Consider the following 6,000-nt stretch of genomic DNA (forward strand, 5'->3'; position numbering starts at 1 on the left):
CCAGGCATTGGTCACGTGAGAGGTTCCTCTTCTATAATAGAAGCTGGGTGTGCGTGCAGCTCTGTTCAACAGATGACGCGTATTCCCTGCGCACAGAGAACGGAGCAAGCAGCTCGCAAGGAGCGAGCGTGGATCCTGTGACTGACTGAGGTCACAGCTAACTCCCAAACCCAGTTTGATGGGCAGTTTCATCCATTGCCGATCACCATCCCCAAGTTTCTGTTCATAATTCCTAGCCAAAAAAAAGATGACTTTGTGTTTTCTCCTTTGATTCCCGCCCCCCACCGCCTGGAATCAAGCAGAAGTCCTAATGAGTCTGAAATAGCCTAAAGCAGACAACAGGTGGGAGACAGTGAATTTGATTAATCAATCTGTCCTGTATAATGAAGAGGCTAAAATAATATCTGTGATAAGTCTCAATGGTGGGGAGTTTTTCTATGAAAACAAGACTTAATTTGATCGAACCAAAAGAATGTGCATTCTAATTGACTTTGGGGCCAGCGACTCTTGGAAAGGACCTTAATCGCCACCCTCCCCTGTCCTCTAATCCCCTACCACTGGCCAAAACTTCAACTGAAAAGTGAAAAATTACCTTCTCAAAACCCTTTTCTCTCTCTGGGATAATGCACCATCCTTATTTTTTTGTCTGCCTCCCTGCCCACTCCTATTTTAGACCTTTCTCCTGCCTCCTTCCCTCTGACTGTGGGCTTCCCCAGGGCTCACATCTCTCATTTGTCCTTACACTCACAAAGACCAGTTCACCTGTGAGTTTCACTTGCCCTCTGCACCAGCCTGCAAATCCACGCCCTGGTCCTAAGACCTCACCGGGGCTTTACGCCTGTCCTGAGGTCCCAGACTCCCCCTGATCATGCTCCCTGGTAGTTTCTTGCTCGTCCCCGCCCTCCGATTGTTCTCCTACAGGTGCCTCCCCATCCACACTTCCAGCTGGTTTCCCTCAAGTCTGAGTCCTCATCACCTAGCTGTCCTACCTGGCCTTCCTGTCTCTCTCCTCCCCACCCTTAGCCTCTTCATCAGACTGAAGCTGCAGCGATGTTTTTAGAACATAAACCAGGCCGTGTCAAGCCTTCCTCAAAACTGGCCTCCTCCTCCCCTAGCCTTGTCACGCACTATCTGGACTCGCCAGCCCCTGGCTCTCTGACCTGTCTTCGGCCTCTTGCACTCTACCTCTGGGTCATCACAGTAAACTGACAGCTGGTCTTTTGTCTGAAGCTCTTTCTGACTTCAGTCCTTTTTTTGTCTGTTCAATCAAGTTTGTACTCCTCGGTCTGGTATTAAGGAGTAGACCTAATATTTTTTACCCAACCTTCCATTCCTCACCCTATTAATACTTCTCTCCAGTAGTGTCCACTTCCTCATTCATTCTTGCTCCCCTCCCCAAACTCTGTATACCCCCACTAACATCGTTTGCTGTCTCAGTTCCTGGCCTCTTGCCCCATTCTGTTCTCCTCACCTGCATTTCTCTTCATTTCAAAGAAGTCAGAATGGATTTTGCTTTTTTTTTCTCCTTCCTTGAATCTAGCATTAAAGCCTACACTGGCTTCTCCTTTTTGGATTTTTAATGTGTATGAATTACCTCCTTTAAAATTAACTCTCTTTGTGTGTATTCTTATTTGCCAGTTGTTTCTATGTGCTTGTCCGTTCTCCACATACCGTAAGGACCCCAGGGGTGGAATAGACTTTCTCGTGCATGTCTTCTGGTCAATATGCTGTTTACTGTAGAGCGAGGCAAATCATAACTGTTGGTTATTTGATTTGGAATTGGATGGCGCATTCCTTAACTTTGTTTTTCAAGCCTCTGTCTTTGGAATATTTAAGTCTTTTCTTCTTTTCCTCCTAGAGATTCCATTTTTTAAACAACATTCAACTTTGTGAACCTGAAGAATTTTGACCATTCCAAGTCTTAATGCCACACCACTACTCCAGCGAATTTATACTACGACTGGTAACAATGACCAGAAGCCTGAAGAATTAAAATGCCAACAGCCAAACCTTACCTTAGCAGCTCTGGTCTATACTGTTTCCTCGCATTTTAATACATTATTTTGTTTTATAACCACTTCTAAATATTCTTGATTCTTTCTTTTCTTTTCTTTTCTTTTCTTTTTTAATTAGTGAGTTTTGTTTTTGTTTCCCGTTTACTTTGTGTGTACAACTACCTGCTTTTTATCACTCATTTTGATCAAATGATAGTGAACAAAGCCAGCCCCCCGCTGGTAAGGTGCTGTTTGCTTGAACAGCTGCTGTTGGGTGGAAAGGAAACTCTGGGACTAATTTCGATAGTGGCTTTCCTGTCTTCCAGATCCTTCCCACTGAATCCTTACCGAAAATCTTTACAGAGTTTTCAGATTGCAGTAAATATACTGGATGAGAAAATATTAATACAGATTAAAAGCATTTCTCACATCCTGAAAATTTTCTAATGTTTGAGAATTTCATCGGGGCTATTTTTTATATGGGACCCTTTTTGACCTTCCAGTCCTCTGACTTTGTACTGAAAGTCAGAGAAGCTCCAGACTGGAGAATTACGAAGCAGCTCACTGACCACGCACTGTGTCTCGAGACCCTGTGGCGCTGCGGTGCCAACGGTTCTCAGACACATGTTCTTCGGCAGCATTCCAGAACCAGGAGGGAGGAAAAGGAGAAACTACCGTTTCCTCTCTTCTACTAAAAATTCAGGCAGCTTAAAACCTTAGTGCTCGCTTTCTTAACATGTCCAAATTCCAGGACTTTCCATCATTTGAACACTGTGTAGAACACTTGCTTTGCATGAAACCTCCTTGTCTACTCGTAACACTGACCTTTTGTTACTGAGCAGGTTTCTCTCTTTCAGATAGTTGGATGATGCACACAGGTTTGAGGACACTGGGGAGACGAGCAGGGGCTGTGGTGGTTTTTTGATGGTTGCAAGGAAGCTATGCCATTTACAGCTGACATCGGAGACCTGATAGGGACCTATTAACGGCATTGCACACGTTTTCCTTCGCTTCTGACCCTGTGTATAGTTATGATGCCAGAGTAGATTTATAGCAGCTTCAAGTTGTATTAAATGATATTTTGCTTTCTGTAATACTGTTATAAAATAAAGTTTGTTTATTCTCTACACTTGTCGTTTCTCTTTTTTATAAAGGTTTAAAAAATAAACTGGAGTGATATTTGCCGTCGAAAGTCTTACGATGTGGTGAAATGCAGCATTTTTTAGAATCTGTAATTCCGACCTCTTGTAACGTGCTGCTGCCGCCCGCATCACCGAAGCGAAATGGCTAAGGCAGCAGTGAAGGTTTGGAAATCCGTTGTTCGGAGTTCCAGATTCCTCCTGCCTGCGCACATGGCCCATCGCCGCCTTTACACGTTCTCCAAGGGAAGATTCCGCTTGTTTTCCTGGTGTATTTTTTGTTTTGTTTTCAGAAAATATTTTAGTTCCGCCGTCTGAACACCCGTGTGCTTCATGTTCTGCTCCACTGTCCGGTGGGCCTTAACGTATCAAGCAGGATGGGTTCTGCCAAGGGCCCGTGTCCGTGTCTAATCAGGGTGGTTCATTATGAAACTTTTGCCAAGACGCATCAGATTAAGTGCTCTGTTTTCTTCTACACATTGAAAACATTACACGGCAAATGACCAACAGGGTCTATTCTGTTTTAGAATGTTATGTAGAATTTCTCTAGTCATTTAAAGTGAGCGTGTTAAATACAATTTACACAACTGTCTTCTTTGGGCTCTGTTCCCACTGAATTATCTCTCACCTCGTGGAAGGCCCTTCTCACTTTCTGCAGAATTATTACAGAAACCACTCCTCTCTGGAGAAGCTGATCTCCGCCAGATAAGCCTTCGTGACATTATAGAGCCAAATGTGGTTCTGTGAATCTGTTTCTCATCAGAAAGCTTGTAGGGATAGCGTTCATATTTAAAGCAGAGGTTGGATTTACCAGAGTTCTTTGAGAACCATATCTGTCCATCCTTCCAGTGCTAACTGCCCTGATAGGAAGTGTCCACGGCAGCTCCAGTGACTAGCAAATGCTGTGTTTGATTAGGGCTCAGTTTCAGCTGAGATAGCAAGGACGGGGGGGAGGGGGGGTCCCAGAGACACCTAGAGCATCTGTAGGGCTTAGGACCCAAAGAGCAGCTGGGAACAGTGTTGGTAAGTAATGCCACGTGTAGCTGCAGCGCGAGGCTACTGTTCTTAATATTTTATAGTTCTTAGAAAATATTTCCCAGGATGTTAGCTTGTTCTGTAAACTGAGCTTTTAAAACCCCAAATGATCGAATAAGAACGTAGGTCAACAGTGTTCACTGAGGTGAGAGACATCTGGGTGTACTTGTTTATCTTAAAAGCCATATAATTTCAGGGTGATCAGCAATAATTCCTTTTAGTTGCATGGGGTTTTTACAGGTAACATTTTACGTAAGCAATCCTGTGTGGAATGCAGGAAACAGCAGTGTGTTTCCCGCAGGCCACAGCTGGATAAAAAATGAGGTTATTTTGAAAATACATAGAGTTGGTAGATGTTTGGTATTTCACTATCATGAGTAGCTTCTGTTTTCTTTTATGATACATTGTGCATTGCATTATTCATTGCATACACTCCCAGTTCATGGAATGACTATCACCAGGACTCTAGCAATGAAGCAGACTGTAGCCATAACTACTGCCCAACAAGGGCTTCGTTAAGTATTTCCCCTTATTTATGGACAAAATTATTTGATATCTGAAGACATAATCGAGTATTCAGCTATAGGTAGGGAGGAGTGAGTTATGGTTGAGATGAAACAAGATTGTCCATTAGTGGGTAACCGCTAAAGCCAGGTGGTGGTAAATAGGGGTTTATTATATCATCCTGTTAAAATATTCCCTAATAAAGGGCTAAAAAAATACCCTAAAGCCCCCCCCCCCCCTTTTTTAAAGTCCTTCCTCCACGTACTGTTGGAGAAGAATACATCGTACTTCATTATATGTGCTCTGGTCGGTTTCCACCTGTCTTCCATGCTTGCACGGGACACTGGGACACTGGAATGTTACTGCTGAGACAGTAACAGGAGGGAATATACCTCAGTTAGTTTTACAGTAACCAGCCTGGACTTGGATGGATCCTTGCACGCTCCCATTCGTGTATTTGCTGGGATTAGGCCACAGTGGAGCACTGCCTCCAGAAGAAAACATGGCCACCTGGCAAGTCCTAGGTGCTGCCCTCCTGACCCTTGGCCACAGGGTCAAAAATGCTGACCCTGTGTATGGTTATGGTGTTAGATTAGATTTATAGCAGCCGCAAGTTGTATAAAATGATACTTTGCTTTGAATACAAAGGCCTCAGAATCCTGCAGATGGACCTTTGATTCCCCTACTCAGAGTAACTGAACCATGTGACTTTAATGAAGGCTCTGAAATCTCTCTAAAGTGAGGTACTTCTGCATCTCAGTGCGGGGATATTCTGCTGGTTGGATGAAATAAAAGTGTGTACAATGCCTGGCGGAGCTCCTAGCACAGTAATACCCTCAAAACATGGCAGTCATTGTGAGTAGTAACAGCACTGTGCATGAGGTAATCTACCACTGGCAAATATATGAAGATCATGCCATTCTGAGCTATGTTGAGGGCTTTCCCTAGTAGAATTCTGTGCTATTCTAGGGTTACTTGGGAAGTCTGTTGAGAAGATTTTGTCTTTGAGAGTATGTGGACCTCACTTCCCTGAGAGTCCCACAATGTCAGGGGCCTCTTACAGTCTTCTCATGGTCTACCATGTGCAAGCAGCACAAGTACTTGGAGAATCTGGCTGCTGGCTTCCTAACCACAGACTCTTGGATGAATTTCAAGGGTCTGAACTTTTGCCAAATATATGCAAAATTGTGAGTGTATGCATGTTTCTTAGGAATAAATTCCTGGCTTTCATCAAATTCTCAAAAGGCTTCTTTATGATCTAAATAAAAGTTATAAACTCTGCTCTTAATAATCTGGGCTTGGGAATGTGGGTTTGAATAATTAAAACA

The 6,000-nt window shown here is 43.6% G+C and overlaps 1 protein-coding gene across 36 annotated transcripts in view; it reads left to right on the forward strand.

The window, feature by feature from the left end:
* EPB41L2 (erythrocyte membrane protein band 4.1 like 2) overlaps positions 1–3,121 on the forward strand; it is a 205,905-nt gene extending 202,784 nt beyond the window's left edge. For all 36 annotated transcript variants that reach the window (XM_026504797.4, XM_048226044.2, XM_044386324.3 and 33 more), the window contains one exon: positions 1,859–3,121. The gene's annotated coding sequence lies outside the window, so the exon portion shown is untranslated. The remainder of the gene's footprint in view (positions 1–1,858) is intronic.
* Positions 3,122–6,000: the final 2,879 nt, after the last annotated feature.

This window comes from Ursus arctos, unplaced genomic scaffold, assembly GCF_023065955.2.
Source record: "Ursus arctos isolate Adak ecotype North America unplaced genomic scaffold, UrsArc2.0 scaffold_13, whole genome shotgun sequence".
Taxonomy (NCBI): Eukaryota; Metazoa; Chordata; class Mammalia; order Carnivora; family Ursidae; genus Ursus; species Ursus arctos.